General features: G+C 44.4%; 1 protein-coding gene and 1 pseudogene across 2 annotated transcripts in view; one reads left to right on the plus strand and one right to left on the minus strand.

Annotated features, from left to right (window-relative positions):
- LOC127672159 (protein arginine N-methyltransferase 9-like) overlaps positions 1–19,096 on the plus strand; it is a 217,329-nt pseudogene that overhangs the window by 166,810 nt on the left and 31,423 nt on the right.
- The window catches only part of LOC127672155 (transmembrane protein 184C-like), a 250,674-nt gene that overhangs the window by 130,380 nt on the left and 101,198 nt on the right, over positions 1–19,096 (minus strand). The gene's annotated exons all lie outside the window — the stretch shown is intronic.

The raw sequence follows: 19,096 nt of genomic DNA on the forward strand, positions 1-19,096 counted from the left end.
AAAGAAGGAAAAATTATAAAAGAAGCAACATATGATTTTGACTGTGAAATGTCTCTCTGAACTATACAAGCAGGAATACAGAAAGCAGGCCCACATTAACGACTGAAATTTGATGAGGGAAAAAACAGGTGGCCACCTCCAATATATAAATACTCGTAACCACATACTAATAGTGTGTGTGTGTGTGTGTATGTGTGTGTGTGTTTGTGTGTGTGTGTCACTAAATTTATCGCTACAACCATGAGTTAGACAAGGCCATAAGAGACTGTAAACACTAGGCCCAGTGGACTCCGCAGAGCTGGGAAATGTCCTGGAGAAGGGTTGGGGGGAAGCAGGGCAGTGGTACTGCTGGAGCAGAGGGCCCACTGTACCGTGGGGAGAGTGGGCCTGCCCACAGAGGACATGCACAGCAGACCACCAGGACAAAACCCTGCAGGGGCAGCAGGCTGAGGTCTGACGGCTAATAGAACAGGGGAAAGCCGTCTGAGACATCACCATAATAACTTTCTGAGGAGTTTTTGCTGTTTGTGGAAGGAAAGGAATGGGCGGTAGATTAAAAGGTTCACTGATAGTATAACAACTTTTAAATGACAGATGAGAGAACCGTGTGTGCTGCTGGGAGAGCTGCAGGGATGAACATAGCGACCAAACTGAAAACACTTAAGGAAATTTAAGGACAAGTGGGCGAAGGCGAGGAATGACAGCACTAGCATCTGCACATGGTCCTTAAAGGACCCTGTGGCCATAACAAAACAAAACAAAACAAGCACGGGAGTGGGGGCCAGAACGATGCACAGTTCTGCAGTTAAGAGCACGGGCTGCTTTTACAGAGGACCCGGTTTTGATTCCTGTTCACAACACATGATGACAGCTACCATCTTTACCTCTGGTTCCAGGGGGTCTGATGCCCTCTTCTGGCCTTGTTAAGCACAGCATGTATATGGTGCACAGACATAACATCCAAACACACAGAAAGCATACCATAAAAATAAATAGGGGCTGTAGAATGACTCATTGTTGATAGTACTTGCTTCTATTTCAGAGGACCCAGGTTTGATTCCCAGTATCCATGGGGAAGATAACCATCTATAACTCCAGCTCCAGAAGAACCAATGCCCTCTCTGGCCAGAGAGGGAGACAGAGACAGAGACAGGCAGACAGACAGACAGATAGGCAGACAGACAGCATAGAAAAACTCTGATGGCTATTCTTGGATGTCAACTTGGCTACATCTAGAATGAACTATGATCCAGAAATGGAGGGCACACTTTTGAGTGAATTTTTTTTGGGGGGGGGGGGGGAGATGAATCCACTTCTGGTCTAGACCTTTGAGGTAGGAAGACAAACATAAATCCCCTTTAGACAGACAGACAGATGAGAGACAGATTCATGCCTTTATTCATTGTATAACTTCTGTGCTCTAGAGACCCCTGACTAATGTCAGGAGGGACCAGAGTCCCACTGACACCCAAAGCAAGGAAGGAGGGGGTGAGGGCTAGCGAGTTAAAAACATGCTTATAGCTTAGCACAGCAACACTGCCTGAACCCGAGCACACACTTAGGAAGAAGAAAATGGGACCTAAGGGACAGACTGGGTTACGGGAGATTCTACTGAGGGAGGAGAGAACGAGAGAGGGAGGGAGGACAAACAGGAACTCTGGGTCTGAACAGACATTAGGAACTGAGGTGGGCACAGGAGAGAATAGTAACGTAAAGAGCAGAGGTTTCTTGCCAGTAAGAGAGCTGTCTTTCGAAATGATTTTACATATGTGTAAAGGTCAGCTTTATTTCAGAAAGGAGCAGTTTTTGTAAAAGAAAAAATGAAAAAAAAAACAAAAAACAAAAAAAAAAAACAAACACAAACACCCATTAGAAGAGGTTTCCTGTAAGCTCTGTTCTAGTTCTTCCTCTATTTTAAAGTTATTGTCCAGGCAAGGTATGGGGCACAATTCTGCTATCCTAGCACTGGATAGACTGAGAAAGAGAGATTGTGGGCTAGCCCAGCCTATCTCCAGAGGCTAGATTCAGGACCTAGCCTTTATCATTTAAAAAAAAAAGGTAAGCCTTTATATACAAAAGTGACTTAGCAGCAATCCCTCATCTGTCTTTCTGAGCAGAAAAAAAGGTTACAGCTTACAATCATCGCGGCCAACAAAAGCATTCAGCATTACCAATGCTTCCAAAAATAGGAGCTTCAGCAAGCACAATACTTCATTCATTCAAACAGCACAGAAAGTACTAGAGATAGCTGCTCTCAAAGCAGTCAGTTACTTCATTGAATACACCATCCAGCAAAGCAAACTTCTGATTCATGAAGGTCGATTATTTAAATAAAACTCTGACCACACTGATATCTGCTGGGGCTGTCACACAGAAGTTTAAAAGACTTGTGCTTTCCAGGCAGAATGTACCAGTTCAACTCTCAACTCTTCACTTCACGTCTCCATGGTCTCCAGGGTCACTGAAGCCCTTGGAGCTGCAGCTTCTGACCTGGGAGGTGTGGCAAGGGGTAAAGCTGACAGATAAAGGTCACAAGGACAGAGTCACGGTACCCTGAGCTGGGTCTGAGGCAGCATGGGCACAGATAGGTTCTCTCTGAGTATCACAGACCAGAGTCTTAGGACCAGTTTGCAGTGATGAACTTAGCTCTTAGCCTGTTTTCAAACAACACATTCTTTCTCTCACAATCTTGGCAAACGCTCCTTGCCACAGCACCACCAACTTCGTCAGGGTGCATAAAGACACCTATTTTTATACAACTGGTCTTCAGTGAATTTACTCATGGGCCTCTCCCTCTCTGTACTAACTCCATTCTCAGCCAGATCATGGAAATAAAGCAGGTAAATTTGACCTGAAAAAAAAGTTTGTTCTTAATACTCTGTTGGAAAACTTACTACACACACACCAAACAGCTTTCTCTAAAATCTCCTGCAGCCAAACTAGGGTCAGCAAGCACCTGCCCTGCAGGCAGCACCAGGTACTCTTGGGGGACAGACATCACTGCCAGTCATTGCCTCCTTTACTTCTGTCTCTCTGCCAAAGATTCTGAAAACTAAATGCTTGAAAGTTATTTAGTAAGAAAGAGCTTTGAGCTCACTGGAAGGGCTTGCCTGTGACCCTCAACGACATAACAAGGACACTCACTCAAATGCGCGTGAGGACTCCCATTTCCACACTGCTGTGGCAAGCTCAGTCTTTAACCTTATCACACACCACTCACACTTGTCTCATTACTCTCTTCCTGCTGTAAATCAGAAGTGCAGCCACAATGAAATGCTTAAAGTCTCTCCTTCAGGTAACAGCACAGGTTGCCAGGATTGTAGTCTTCAGCCAAAAAAAAAAAAAAAAAAACCCTATGACCCTACAACTCCACAGTGGCCAATGACAGTTTACAATAAACATGGCCAAGACTCAACAAGGTAACATTTTTCTACTTGAGAAATCACTTTTTCCCAAATTATACTTTCAATTAATTTTAATATCAAATCTAATTAATTCCAATACCTTACCTGTCAGCGGCTTCAAAATCAAAGCAAAACCTTCTGTCAGTGGAGTCAATACGCCTTTTGATGCATTCTTTCAAAAAGAATGCTTCTCCATCCCCCTACAAATAAGCACAATACTCAAAATTCTATACAGAGTCTGGTGCTGCTGCCCCACTGGAGCCAAGGCTAGCCCTTTCTGTTCTGACACCTCTCAGCTCCTTACCCAGGATTTTCTAGTTCTAGAGGACAGCAGTACTGTTTTGCAGCTGTCACAGACGCTGACTCGAGGACAGCAGGAAGGATTACAGTGCTAGAATCTGCTTTAATATCACACTATATTATACACTGTGTCATTATCAGTATGACCACTATTAGCCTATAAACACCTCAACTCCATAAGGATTGACCTGAAATCTCACCATATTGCTGGGATCACGAGTTTATCCACTAACACAGAACCAGTGGATCTGGGCAGTTCTGCCTCCTATGAGACTCACCGTAAAGGCCTCACCCTCCCTAAGAGCATTAGAAGTGGGGTAGAGACAGAAGCTACGCAGTGCTTCAGCAAAGAGCGAAGTCTACACCGAAGATTTTCCAAACTATGGAGGTCTGTTAACAATATTTTAAAAGATCCCAGGTAGATATTCAGAACATCACAGCTACACTGCTACATTTGGTCATCTGCAGCTGAAACTGGAAGCTATCACTAAGAACTGCCCTAAAACCCCGATTCACAATAACAGCAAACTCAGGCTCAAAGTGAATGCTGCAAGTCACCCTTCTTTTTATTTTAGTCAATATATTTTTATTTACATTTCAAATGATTTCCCCTTTTCTGGCTCCCTACTCCCCGAAAGTCCCATAAGCCCTCTTCCCTCCCCCTGTTCCCCCAGCTACCCCTTCCCACTTCCATGTTCTGGTATTGCCCTATACTGCTGCACTGAGCCTTTCCAGAACCAGGGGCCACTCCTCAGTTCTTCTTGGACATCATTTGATTAATGGATTATGTCTTGGGTATTCCAAGTTTCTAGGCTAATATCCACGTATCAGTGAGTGCATACCATGAGTGATCTTTTGAGACTGGGTTACCTCACTTAGTATGATGTTCTCCAGCTCCATCCATTTGTCTATGAATTTCATGAATTCATTGTTTCTAATGGCTGAATAGTACTCCATTGTGTATATAAACCACATTTTTTGTATCCATTCCTCCGCAAGTCGCCCTTCTACGAGGGACGGAGCCTTGCCTCAGCCCCATCTGGGCAGCTGTTTTCTATGTGCATCCATCACCACAAAGGCTCCTACTCTAATGTGTTTGTTTGTTTCTGGAGGAAGTGTAGGATGAAGACAGAAATCACATTAGATTAATTCTGAATTCAACTAAGCAAAATGTCACCCATCCACACAGCAAGCAACAAACTGACTGGCTTTCTTAAAAAGTGTGGCCAATTATAGTCACGCCTAGTGCGAAGGGCTCCACCCCAGACACCAGTGTTCGCCTCCAGCATCTATCACAGCTATTCACTGGCCCAGGAGGCCCACCTTCCCCACACGGCCAGCTCCCACGGTCCTCTGCCATGCGTGGCTCTGCTAGTCATCTCCTGGGGACAAGCAGCCAGCTCATGGGAAAGAACCTCATGAAAACTCTGCGTGCCTAACTGGGTGAAAAGGGATTCATGTGGAGGCTGCTCCACCTTGCAGGGTTCCAGACTGTGACTACATGGCAAGCAAAAAAGCCAGATCCTCTATGTAAACATAGATGACCAACAAGTCACAACGCCTAGTGCAGGAACTCCTTGTCTTCTAAAACAGTAACAAAGTCTACTCCTCTCTGCTTAAGAATCTAACTGTAAAGACCTAAGAGTATGATTTAGAAACAAAACAAGGATGCTAATTCTAAAACCAAATGTCTCAATAGTCAATATGAAACTACTAAACGACAAACCCAGCAAGTATCTCTCATATAAAATAAAACGTACTATCAAATACTTACCAGGTTCCCACCAGATCTGTGTTCAAATGGAATCATGTTGAATTTCTTGGCTGTTTTCCTGTACATGCAGTAGTGTTTGACCCAACTGGACCCAAATGGAGCAGGCCCTTCAACAAAGCACAGATCATTGTGGTTTTCCTCCTGAGGAGGCAGACATGCACAGTGAGAGCACATTACCACACAGCTCACTGGGGAAAGCATAAACATGCAGGGGCTCAGCCCAGCATGGTGACACACACCCTTGGTGCCAGCACACAGGAGGCAGAAACAGATGGGTCTCTATGAGTCTGAGGCCAGCCTGGTCTACACAGGGAATTGAACATCCAGGGATACTGAGAGAAACCCTGCTTCACACACACACACACATACACACACACACACACACAGAGACACATAGACACACAGACAGATACATGCACACACACACACACACACACAGATACACTGCAGGGACTAGCAGAAGGGGACTGGTGCATAGGACACCTTTAGAGCACTGTGAGACTTTTCTACAGATGACAGTGATGAGTTAGGACAACAGGATGATTCAACGTGTCAAGTACTTAGCACTCAAACCTGGTGACCTGAGCTCAATCCCCAGATCCTACAGTGGAAAGAGAGAACCAGCTCCTGACAGTTGTCCCCTGACCCCACATGCTCCAGCCCAGGTGCTCATCCACATCCACATTATTACTATATAGTACTAATCAGAATAAAGGACATACTTTGTATGTGCTAGAATGCCCGAGAGCGCCTCAGGCATTCTGGATTGAAGGGCGGAAGCACACCATCCCACTGGCTACTTAGCTTTGGTTCAACACAGACAGCACTACTTCTCCCACAATCCTCTACTTCCCAGCTGGTCAACATGGAAGCCAGTTAAATTGGCCATAGACAAACAATGGAAGGAAAGTGTGTAGCCCTGAGCAAAGCTAAGGGTCAGAAGGAGGGAAACAGAGGAATTCAACTCAGAACTTTGAAGGAGTTTTGGCTTCTTTAATTTTCCAACTAGGAAGCTCTCTGGGCTGCATCTGAGTGAAGCAATGGTGCAATGACTAGTCTATACCCCAAAGAGTCTCAAGCTGAACTACCACCCTAACTCTACCACACTGAGCCTGACTGGGTTGTGGGACACCAGCCAAACAAGGAATTTGCAGAGTTCTCAGTGGGTCAGTTCCCATGAGAACAGTGTGTACAAATGTGTATGCGTGTGTGGGGGTGAACGTGCACATGTTCATAGATGCATGAGTCCAGGCAAACAGTGGGTATCCTCCACTATCCATGATTACTCTCCACCTTACCTTTATTGGGGGGGGGGGGGAGTCACGTTTTTCAAGGCAGGGTTTCCCTGTGTAGCCCTGGCTGTCCTGGAATGCACTTGTAGACCAGGCTGACCTCAAACTCACAGAGATCCACTTGCCTCTACCTCCTGAGTGTTCCACCTTATCTTTTGAAGACAAGGTCTCTTTGTTAAACTCAGAGCTCGCCAGCTGCCTAGATTGGTTGGCCCAGTGAGGCCCAAGGATGCCCTCTTGCCCACAATGGCACAGCATTATCATGAGACACTCGTGGAGACACCTTGGTTTTTTGATGGAGGCTGTGGATCCTGAGGCTTGAAGTGTAGGCACTTCACCAGCTGAGCCACTGCCCCAGGCCACAGTGGGCTGTTTACAGTGAAGCACCTCACACATGGAGCCATTCACCTTCCTGCTTCTTTGTCACAATGTGATGGAGCCCAGGGATCACTTCCCAACCACCAAAAGCATAAGCCAAATAAATCACTTCTTTATAAAGTATCAGGTCTCAAGTACTTTGTTATAAGCTACACAAAGACAAGCAACACAACACTAAAGACTCTTTAAGTAAAATATTGCTATGTAGCACTAGTTTCTATATCCATCCATGGTATTCCTAAGCCACAAAAAGATCCAACAAAGAAAGAGAACTTCAGACCAATTTCCCTTATGAACATCGATGCAAAAATACTCAATAAAATTCTTGCCAACCGAATCCAAGAACACATCAAAACGATCATCCACCATGATCAAGTAGGCTTTATCCCGGGAATGCAGGGTTGGTTCAATATACGGAAATCCATCAATACAATCCACTACATAAACACACTCAAAGAACAAAACCACATGGTCATTTCATTGGATGCTGAAAAAGCATTTGACAAAATTCAGCATCCTTTCATGCTTAAAGTCTTGGAGAGAACAGGAATTCAAGGCCCATACCTAAACATAGTAAAAGCAATATACAGCAAACCGGTAGCCAGCATCAAACTAAATGGAGAGAAACTTGAAGCAATCCCACTGAAATCAGGGACCAGACAAGGCTGCCCCCTTTCTCCTTATCTTTTCAATATTGTACTTGAGGTACTAGCTCGGGCAATTCGACAACATAAGGAGGTCAAAGGGATACAAATTGGAAAGGAAGAAGTCAAACTATCATTATTTGCAGACGACATGATCGTCTACCTAAGTGACCCAAAGAACTCCACTAGAGAGCTCCTACAGCTGATAAACAACTTCAGCAAAGTGGCAGGTTATAAAATCAACTCAAGCAAATCAGTGGCCTTCCTATACTCAAAGGATAAGCAGGCTGAGAAAGAAATTAGGGAAATGACCCCCTTCACAATAGCCACAAACAGTATAAAGTATCTTGGGGTGACTCTTACCAAACATGTGAAATATCTGTATGACAAGAACTTCAAGACTCTGAAGAAGGAAATGGAAGAAGACCTCAAAAAATGGGAAAACCTCCCATGCTCATGGATCGGCAGGATCAATATAGTTAAAATGGCCATTTTGCCAAAAGCAATATACAGATTCAATGCAATACCCATCAAAATCCCAACTCAATTCTTCACAGAGTTAGAAAGAGCAATTATCAAATTCATCTGGAACAACAAAAAAACCCAGGATAGCTAAAACTATTCTCAGCAACAAAAGAAAATCTGGGGGAATCAGTATCCCTGACCTCAAGCAATACTACAGAGCAATAGTGTTAAAAACTGCATGGTATTGGTACAGTGACAGGCAGGAGGATCAATGGAACAGGATTGAAGATCCAGAAATGAACCCACACACCTATGGCCACTTGATCCTCGACAAAGAGGCTGAAAACATCCAATGGAAAAAAGATAGCCTTTTCAACAAATGGTGCTGGTTCAACTGGAGGTCAGCATGCAGAAGAATGCGAATTGATCCATCCTTGTCTCTTTTAAGGTTTTTATTGTTAGTTTTGTGTACAGGTATGCATATGTGAGTGAAGGTGCTCACAGGAGCCAGAGGCATTAGATCCCCCTTGTGAGCTACAAGGCATGGCGGCTAGGCACTCAACTCTGGCCTTCTGGAAGAGCAGGAAGTGCTCTTAACTGCTGAGCCACCTCTCTGGCACCTTTCTTAATAACAGAGACACAGCAGTGACCAGAACAGATAAGGAATGGGAAGAAGAAAGGTGTTGGGAACGGAAGGGAGGACGGTGTTGCTGGTAACACAGTCCCTCCTGGCTGTTGTTACCTTTAACCTTGGTTTCCTTAGAAACAAAGGAAGCAAACTCCTGGAGCACATCATCAGAGAGCATTCAGCAGCACAGTCAACCAGCTGGGGAGCCCCATGCTGCTGCCAAAGCAGGAATGTGTGCACAGTGTGCCTTCAGGAGCTGGAGAGATGGCTCAGCAGTTCAGAGCACTTTCTGCTCTTGCTGAGAACCTGCATTTGGGTCCCAAGCACCCGGATCTAGGAGAGTAGCTGATCAGGCCTTAATACTCCAGAAACACCACAAAGCACAGAATGGGGATCTCTGGACCCATCAGACTCCTAGAATCAGAGGCAAGGTTTGCCAAAATGCTGGAATCCCAGTCCTTACCATTAAGAACTTGTTTCCTACAAGTTTTTAGAGGGGGCAGGCAGCCTTACCAGGATGCTCCCCAAATCCTTGCTTATTGATCCCAGATATACCAGGGGGGGACCTATTTTCTATCCCAGCATGCAATCTGAAATTAAGCAGAGCAGGACCCGGTGAACAAGCAGTTCCCGGAAGGATCTGGAAGGAGAGCACCTTTCCTTGCACCTCTGTGCCACAGAGGTCATGACAGCTGTCTGTTCACCGTGGGTGAATCATTCACCACAACAGTGAGCACAGGGAAACGAGTCAATTTTATTCTTCTATGGTTTAACTAGTCAGAACTCGTCATTATTGCCTACCAAAGGAGAACGACGTACCCACACTCTTAACTACTTCTCAACTTCCTGATGATCCTGAAATCCCTATGGCTCCCTCTGTCCACCCTCCTTGCCCACCTCGTCCCACCCTCCTCCAGCCAGCCTTCTAGGATGGCATCACAAAAGTGCAAAGTTAGCTTTCTAAAATATCCTTTAATTTTGATACAATTTCCTTTCCTCTGGGGAAACCACTACTTTCTAAAAGCCATCTTGCTACTTTCTTACTTTCTATTTATTACTCCAGATTACAGAAAAATGGGTAAAAAGCAAATCCCTCAGGGAAAGTCCAGCCATTTTTACAACATAAAAGACATAACCAGATGAGGCTGGAAATAGCTTGTTTTCCCTTTTAAATAAAATTACCTCGCCTTTTGAGTATAAAAGTCATTTTAACTTTAATTATTTTACTGTAATAAAATTCTAAACAATTGACAAAATTAACTATAATGTTATAACAAAAAGACATCTAACTTTAAAATTCAGTTGTATTATTTAAGTGTGGTTGACAATATCATACTAAAAAATAAAACATAACCAGGGTTTTCTTTCAGAAATATGTGGCTTTATATTGTCAGTATCTGCCCTTATTTAAAAAATCACAAGGGAATAAGATGAAAAGCCAAAAAATGAGTAAATGACTTCTGAGGGAGAGCTGACAGCCCGTGACTTATTTGGGGAAAGTGGCTGAAAGCAGAGGCAAGGTACATGAGTGCACACAGACACACACATGCACACATGCACGCACACATGCACACACAAATGCACACACACTCATGCACACACACATGCACATGCACACATACATGCACATGCACACACATATGCACACATGCACACACACACACACAAGCACAGATAGACACACACACACACTTGGACACACAGAATGAGGCAGAAGAAACAGCTTCAAATGAGCAGCACCCAAGAAGCCTCAGAGACCCGAATAAAACTGAGGGATATTTATAAAGGTAGCTAGAATAGGGACACACTCAAGAGTGAGGATTTGGGGCAATTCCTGATGAATGCATAGCTCTGGATTCCAAAACATATAGGAAAAAATGTTTCCCTTTCCAGAAAGCTCTTGCCTATTTACTCACAATAAAGAACAGGTGTTGTTGTCAACCAACTGTGCAAGCTCTTCCCTCATCAGCATATTAATGAACATGGCATTCTGAGTAAGCCTCTCTCCTCTCTTCAGGCTTTGCTCACCATCATCTCATGCCTTGACCTGACTCAGTTCTGCTGGACTCCCTCTTCGTCACAGGTACATGATAAAAGGAAGGGATGTGAGGACGGGCTGAGCAGAGCCCCAGGAGACTGATGGGTTCCTGGCACTCCAGAACCTGGGTTAACTGGAGATGGCTTCCTAAGCTGGAGGCTGTACAGTCACATAGGGCTGGCCTGTCATACAGGGTCTCGTGATAGGCTTAATGTGTGATTCTATAATGGGAGGAGAGGCTGGAGAGAGCATTACATGTAGCTCAGGCTGGTCTCAAAATCACTACATAAGCTTGAACTCCTCCTGATCCTCCTGCCTCTGCCTCCCACTGGGATGACAAGCAAGAACCACCACACTGAGTTTAAATGCCCACGATCTTGGAAGTCTTCATTGTTTCTAATGTGGGATTCTGTTCTCATTTTACACTAGTTCCATAATACACACAACAGGCCTAACTGCAGTTCTAATCTGGTCAGCCCTAAAGTTGACAAATAAAGTCTAGAACAGCTGTTTCATACCATATAGGTTACTCTGAAATATAAATCATTTCATTAAAATTTCTAGTGGACTAAAGAAATGGCTCAGTGAATTGTCTGTCACACAAATATAAAGCTGTGAGTTTGAATCCCCTAGCACCTACATAAAGGTCTAGCTCCATGTCTGTAACACAGCAGGGGCAGGGAGCATCGGAAAGACGTTGAGGTGGACTGGAACACACAGCTGTGTACATCTGTCTTAACTTCTAGCTACCTAGCTTCTAAACCACAAACGCACAGCGCGCGCGCGCGCGCGCGCGCACACACACACACACACACACACACACACACTGTGTGTTCTGGGTGTGCTGTATGTGAAGCTGTTACACTGGGCTTCTAACATACGAGTTGTTCTCTGAGAATATATCATGTAAGAAAGGTCCACCCTTGAAAAACTAAGTGTTAACTAAATAAAATCTTTTCTTTAACTTTTTTGAGTGCACATATAAATGAAGTATACAGAGTGTGTGTGTGTGTGTGTGTGTGTGTGTGTGTGTGTGTGTGTGTGTCCTCACCTTGCCTGACCCATGCCTCTGATTGTTAGTGTTGCACTCACAGGCCAGCTGAGCCCAAGAGCCCTCTTCTCCTCCCTTACTCAAGCACTGATATTATGGAATAGTCTGCCAACTGGCTGGGATTCAAACTCAGGTCCCCAGGGTCATACAGCAAGCACTTTAGCCACTGAGCCATCTCAGCCTAAAGCAATCCTTGTAGGATATTGCTTTAGGCTAAGATGTGTTGTCTGTGTGCAAGTACACACCAACAACACATCAGGCGATGGCTCAGGCCCTAGTTTATAAGGCAGAACATTTGGGTGAAAAAATTATTTTCCAGAACACATTTTAATTATTCATCACCCAAAATGTGCTGTTTCCTTCCATGGCTGGATGAAGCTGGCGTCCCCCTAGGGGCTTCCCACATGCTCTTGGTTCCAGGCATGGGTCTATAAACCCACCAACAGAGGCAAACAGGTCCCTTTGCAGCTTTCTACAATTTCTTAACTAAAATAAGGGAACCACGTTAGGAAAGCTTTGATCATGTAACAAAGCATGTTCGGTCGGCCATGTTCAGCTTCCTGATCCTATGGCGTGGATGGGACACAGCAGCAAAGGCGGTAGGTAGGAAAGAGGAGGTGTTTATGGGAGAGCCAACCCCAGCACAGTGGTTTCTATCAATGACCTTACTACCCCTTCAGAATATCCAGAGGCAGGACACACATCAGCAAAACACAACAGTTTATTCAGTGTTTGGTGTATGAACAAAACCAATGAAATATCTAAAAGTCATTCTGAAACAGATAGTTGTGTAGGCCTTCAGACTTACACCAGCTGTTTTAAGAAGTTTATATTCATGTACTCTATCACCATGTGAGCTTTTATATCTGCACCCTTCCCACGGTGTGCAGCTACAACAGTCCAGTTTTCTATGTACACACAGAAATAATGAAATGCCCATGGCATGTTATTTACAACTGTTTACCTGGATCACGCTCCTCAGTGTCAAAGGCAGGCAAGAGAGCAGTCCCATCACAGCAAGTGTGTGCAAGAGGGAAAAAGAACTAAAGACCTCTGGCTACAAAGAAGCCACAATGGCTGTGGTGTCACCCCACCCTTGCAAAGGCGCACCCCCCCCCCAGTGACTAAAGCCCTCCTGCTAGGTTCCATTTCTGAGAGATCCCCCACCACAATGAGGACGAAGCATCAAGCCCACTCTGGCTGCAGCAGGCTCTTATTCACCTGTCCTTTGCTTAAGGCCCATTTCCTTCATCGTTTCTTTTCTCCCCTGCTCCTCCTTTTCCTCCTCCTCCTCCACCACATTTTTTCTCAAATGTACCTGCTTCCTGGGGAAAAGACACCAGCTGAACAAAACCCACAGACAAGTTGTCTTTTTTTTAATCTATGTTCTCTCTCCATGAAGCTTCTGGGGCCACTTTGCTCTCTCAAGGCATCTTTGACAGAGACAGGGACATGCAGGCAGAGCACAGCCCTTCCATGACACTTTTCAAACCATGACACTAAGTTCAAAAGGGGACGAAGTATTTGTTTGTTTGTTTGTTTGCAACAAGCTATGTATATATATATATATATATATATATATATATATATATATATATATATATATATATATATTTCATACAGCTCTGGCTGCCTTAGAATGCACTCTGTAAACCAAGCTGGTCTCCAACGCAGAAATTGGCTTGCTCTGCCTCACAAGCACTGAGACTGAAGGTGTGAGTCACGACATCCAGATACACTAAGTCCTGCCACAGAAGGACTGTTTTTTCATGAGTGTGTTTGTTTTTAATCTATTTAATGCATGTGTTTGGCTGGAGTGTGTAGATGAGCACTGTGTGTACCTGCTGTCTCTGGAGGTCAGGAGGAGGCAGAGGAAACCAGATCACCTGGAATCATCTAACAAGTGATTGTTGGCTGTCACATGGGTGCTGGGACCGAAACATGAGTCTTCTGCTGGAGCAGCCAGTACCCACAGATACAGACAGAACTTACACAAATATTCATCCATCTTTGTCTTTTGAGAAGTAAAAGAATGTTTTAAGGGCAGAAGCCTAGTTAAATAAATTTAGAAACTGGTAGATTTAAACAAAATTCTACAGACTTATCACTGAGTTGTTATAATATAATCATTGCATGGTATGTGTCCAAGACAGCACAAAAACACCATGAATTACACCTGACTCCAAATATTATTTTCATGTGTCTTCCTCCTTTCAACAAACACCAGTCTTTCCCTGAAAAGGTGGAGGTCTGCTACACTGCATGATCTAATAAATCTTACTTCGAAAGATTCAGTACAACACATATATCACACTGTACTCTGTGATGTATGGTACATGACTGTGGTACACTGAGACACACACACACACACACACACACACACACACAAATCTCTGACTATAATTTGGACCATTTCATTTGGATTATGCAAATTTTGTTCAAAACACTTATGTTCATGTTTAAAATGTAGCCTGCCCATTATGATGATTAATCTTCCATTATCTATTTCACTGGACTCAGATCAGTTAGGAGACACAGCCTCTGGGCCAGACCGTGAGGGTATATTCAGAGAGGCCTACCTGAGGAGGGAAGACTCACCCTACAGGAGTGGTGCGACTACACAGGCTGGGAAACCAAAATGAAGAAAGCCTAGAAAGCCAGAGAACACCAGTAATGGACTCTGTTTCTTGACTGCAGAGGCAACTCCTGCCACAGGCATGCCTCCCGACTCTGATACACTGTCCCCCCTCAAACTGTGAGCTGAACCACAGGCATGCCTCCCCACTCTGATACACTGTCTCCCCTCAAACTGTGAGCTGAACCATAGGCATGCCTCCCCACTCTGATACACTGTATCCCCTCAAAGTGTGAGCCGAAATAAGAAATAACCGTGAAAGTTGCTTCTTGCCTCTTGCTGGGTATTTGGTCCTGGCCACACCTTATGAGGATACAGCTGCAGGCCTGGCCCACTGCTGACTCCCCAAGAACATTACTTCTCTTCTCCCAGGAGGACTACCTCAACACCAAGTGTGGAACAGAAGACCACAGAAAAAATTCTGTATATTCCTGTGGTTTGGACTGATCACTGCCCACACACTCTGAAGGTCCCAGCAAATGCAAACATACCAAGAAATCACATACAGAAAAGAGATCACTGCTAAATGTGGAGATCCCTAGATAAGTATTTGTACCTTTCAACAGGCTTGTCTCAGAGATACAAGGACATTGACAGGGACTTAAAAAGCAGCTTTTCTCTGGCTGAGTGCTATCCCCAGCACCTCCTCCAGGCCCCAGTGGGAAGCTACTTCACAGGCAGCTTTCTGCTCTAATGGTAAGTATGCAGAAACTTTGCATGCCTGTGAATGCCCACCAACTATGCACAGCACACAGATAGGGTTTTCCTATTGGGCTGTGGTGCCTTTCAATCAGGTTGTGGAAAATCAGCTATGAAGGAGAAAAACCAGCTCCCCTCATGTAATTCCTAATGAATATCTGTTCCACAGATAATCAGATGATCAGGTCAAGATCTCCTCTTTTTTTTAAGGGTTTTTATGAGACGGGGTTTCTCTGTGTAGTCACTGGCTGTCCCGGAACTCCATCTGTAGACCAACCAGGCTGGCCACCTGCCTCTGCCTCCTGAGGGCTAGGATCAAAGGCATCTGCCACCAGTACCTAGTCTTACTTTTCTTTTACAAAACTATTTATGCAAGAAATGGAACTTTAAGGAAAACATGGGAAAATAAATTCTTTAAAAGAACTATTACTGGGCACAGTGATACACTTATAACCTGAGCATGAGGGGATTACAATCCATTATAATGAATTCAAAGCTAACCTGGGGTTTCTGTAAGAGACTCAGTCTTAAAAAACTGAGGGTTGGAGGTATAATGTTATGAAGTGTACCTTTTAAAAGTTTATATAAGCTGGGCGATGGTGGCCCACACCTTTAATCCCAGAACTAAGAAGGCAGAATCAAGCAAATCTCTGAGTTCTAGGCCAGCCTGGTCTACAGAGTGAGTTACAAAACAACCAAGGCTGCACAGAGAAACCTAATCTCAAAAAAAAAAAAAAAAAAGTCTGCCAGGAGCCATTCTCACATAGATCTCAAAACCCCCTCCTCTCAGCCATTTCCAGCCTGCTTTCTCTAGTCTGCTTTTAGAAGGAAATGTACTAGTTTAAAGATTAGCCAAGTAAGCTAGATGGTCAGTACATACAGAGCTCACCCAAGTGGGCTTCAACAAATGAAGCCCACCTGTGGTTAGGTTACCATAGGAACTCCTTTCCGCCTCACCTCCTCATGGCCTAATTATGATGCCAAGTTCCTACAGCACTTGCCAATTCTTCCCTAAGATCCTGAGAGACAATTCTGAGAAACTGTTCCTAAGAAATGATGTTAGCACCCTGAGATTGTTCCCCGAATACAATGACTTTCCCTCTTCGCCACTCCTTACACTGCTTGCTTGCCTTTATATTGCCTTGTTTAAAAAATAAAAAATGACAGCTTGATCAGAATCTGTCTTGCTGTCCATCTCTCATGTCTCTTGTCTCTCGCCTTTCCCTAGCTAGTTCTGCAGACCCTGTTGACTGTCCTGCTAGTCTGGACAAAAGTCTATAAGTGAGCCCAGGGAGGGGTGATGGGGGAGAGCCTTTCCTTTCCACCATGACAATAAAAACAGCATCCAGAGGCCTCATGCTCCTGGCTCCATGACAGTCTGTCCAAGCAGTCATGGAGAGAACCCTCTAAAAAAGCAGCTTTTAAACGTTTGGGGATCAAAAAGCCCTTTCACAGGGATCATCTACAGCCATGAGAAAACATAACTATTTATATCACATAGCAAAATTACAATTACAAAGTACATTTGTGGGTCACCACATGAGGAACTGTATTAAAGAGTCACAGCAATGGGAAGGTTGAGAACTAATGCTCTAAAATCACGGAGGGAGGGAGGCAGACACACTACACATTGATACCTTTCTGGCTTTAAGGCGATTCCTCAGCAATTCAGAGGTAATTGATCAGCAAACCCAGACTAAAACATAGGATCACAAAACACTGTTCTATGGTAGTGTATGCACTAAAACTGAGCCCTCTCCCCAGCTCCAGATACGAACTCAGAGCTGACTTCACCGCCTGACATCGCCAACTAAAAACTTTGTACCTGTACGTCTTTATTTAAAGACTTTAGATCTTTATTTACATCATGATATGTTAAAATTCACAAGCTAAAGGAACTCAGCCTAAAAATCTCCCTCAATTAACTGAGAAAAATCAAATGAGGCAGAAAATGTCTTGCAAGTGCTCATAAAATAATGCTCACTGTCACCACCAACTGGAAGGGGAGGTGGTGTGAACAAACCTCTCTAGAGACAGGTCAACTCCAGCTACCCAACAGAGCAGTCACTAGCCATCTGGGAAGTCCAGAAATGTGTTATTTTAAATGGAGATATAACACAAGAGGAGATACAGGATACCCGGTGGATTCCCATATCCTACCTAAAGGGAAGATACAAAGTATCTAATAGCTTTCATTCTGGTTGCAAGCTTAAAAGGCAGCAGGTGGACATGCTAGATTAACCCCACTTCCTCTTAGTGATTACTAGAAACATTTTACTGATCCAGGTCCCTGTGTATTTTCATAGATGCAATGAGCTGCACTGATGCACACACTTGCCCTACTGCTTACCTTGCAGCCTCAGTTTCTATCTGAATAAAATGAAATCAGCTCTTAAACTTTTAAAAGCAGCAGCAATGATGGCAGGGACACACATGTCAGGCAGGACAAAGGACAAATCTGGGCAGGCTTTACATGGATTCAGGGAGCAGATTCAGGTACCAGGCTGAAGCAGCAAGCACACTTCTGCACTGAGCCCTCTCCCCAGATCCAGATACCAGCTCTTCCTGCAAATACCTTAGTACCCACCTACCACATGCTAAACACTATCATTCATACCAATCTCTGCAAGGCTGCCCTTCTTAGGAAAACACACAGTAACTGACACGAAAATAACAAGCTGATAAAAAGTCATCAGATTATAGCTTTAAATGAATGGACTAAGAGATTTGTGATTTACATCTCAAAAGTTGACCCAAAAATATTAGTCACAAGTTTTTAGACATTTGAGTATCTGCACTCAAGTATTTATATAATGATGGAAAAAGGTTTAATAAAAGCAGCATTTGCAGACTGAAAGGCACATGCAGCTCCAGCACAACTGCTAGGCATGTATCTGTCACATGCCCAGCCTCTCAACCCACCTGGCCCTGTTCTGAGCCCTGCTGAGGTGGCACATTCACACAAGTGTCCCCTCTCACAGGCTTCCTAAACAGGAGCAGGCTCCTTGTCCAAGAAGCAAGAAACAGACAAGGCTAGTCAAAGACCAGCAAGAGACAGCCTTGACCACCTGTTCCCAAGGGCAAACACTGCTATGTCGGTGGCCTAGTGTAACTCCTGAAGGACCATGACAGGAGACTGAGGATCTACACAGGAGACACAGCATGGGGTAATACAGAGAAGCCCGGGGTGAAAACCATGAGTGCAGAGTTCTAGGAAGCAGAAGTTCTGCCTGGAGAGACGCTACAAATGCCACAGCAGCTGAAGAGAAACCCAGATGACCAGCAGGGGACATCAAACACTGGGAATACCAATTAGGTCAAAACTAGACACAGAGTACCACAGCACTTCAAGCTGAGAACATTAGACTTTTCAACAAACCCGATGAAGCCACTCTACCATGCTAAGATTCCCCTTTGACAACATTCATTTCCCCAGACACTGCCCTCCCTTTTTCCCTTCCTCCCTCCTCCTCTCTGTCCCTGCTGCTCCCATGTAAGCAGAAACTCTCATCTTCAAGCACACATCTCCACATCAAAGGCAGTGGGGCCAAACGACTCTGGACTGAAGCCTTGGGAACTGGCTCAGGTAAATTTCCCTCACCTCTAACACCTCAGTTATTCACTTACAAGGACAGAAAACTAATACCCAGACTGCCTTCTGCTGAAGCAGCAGCACTCAGTTTCATGGCCACTTTTGTTCTGCCTGAGACTGCATCAGACTGGAATTTCTCGTTAGATAAATGTCTCTGTGTTCCTCCAATGCCCTAAAACCAGTACAGGGAATTGGC

Source organism: Apodemus sylvaticus, chromosome 21 (genome assembly GCF_947179515.1).
Source record: "Apodemus sylvaticus chromosome 21, mApoSyl1.1, whole genome shotgun sequence".
Lineage (NCBI taxonomy): Eukaryota > Metazoa > Chordata > Mammalia > Rodentia > Muridae > Apodemus > Apodemus sylvaticus.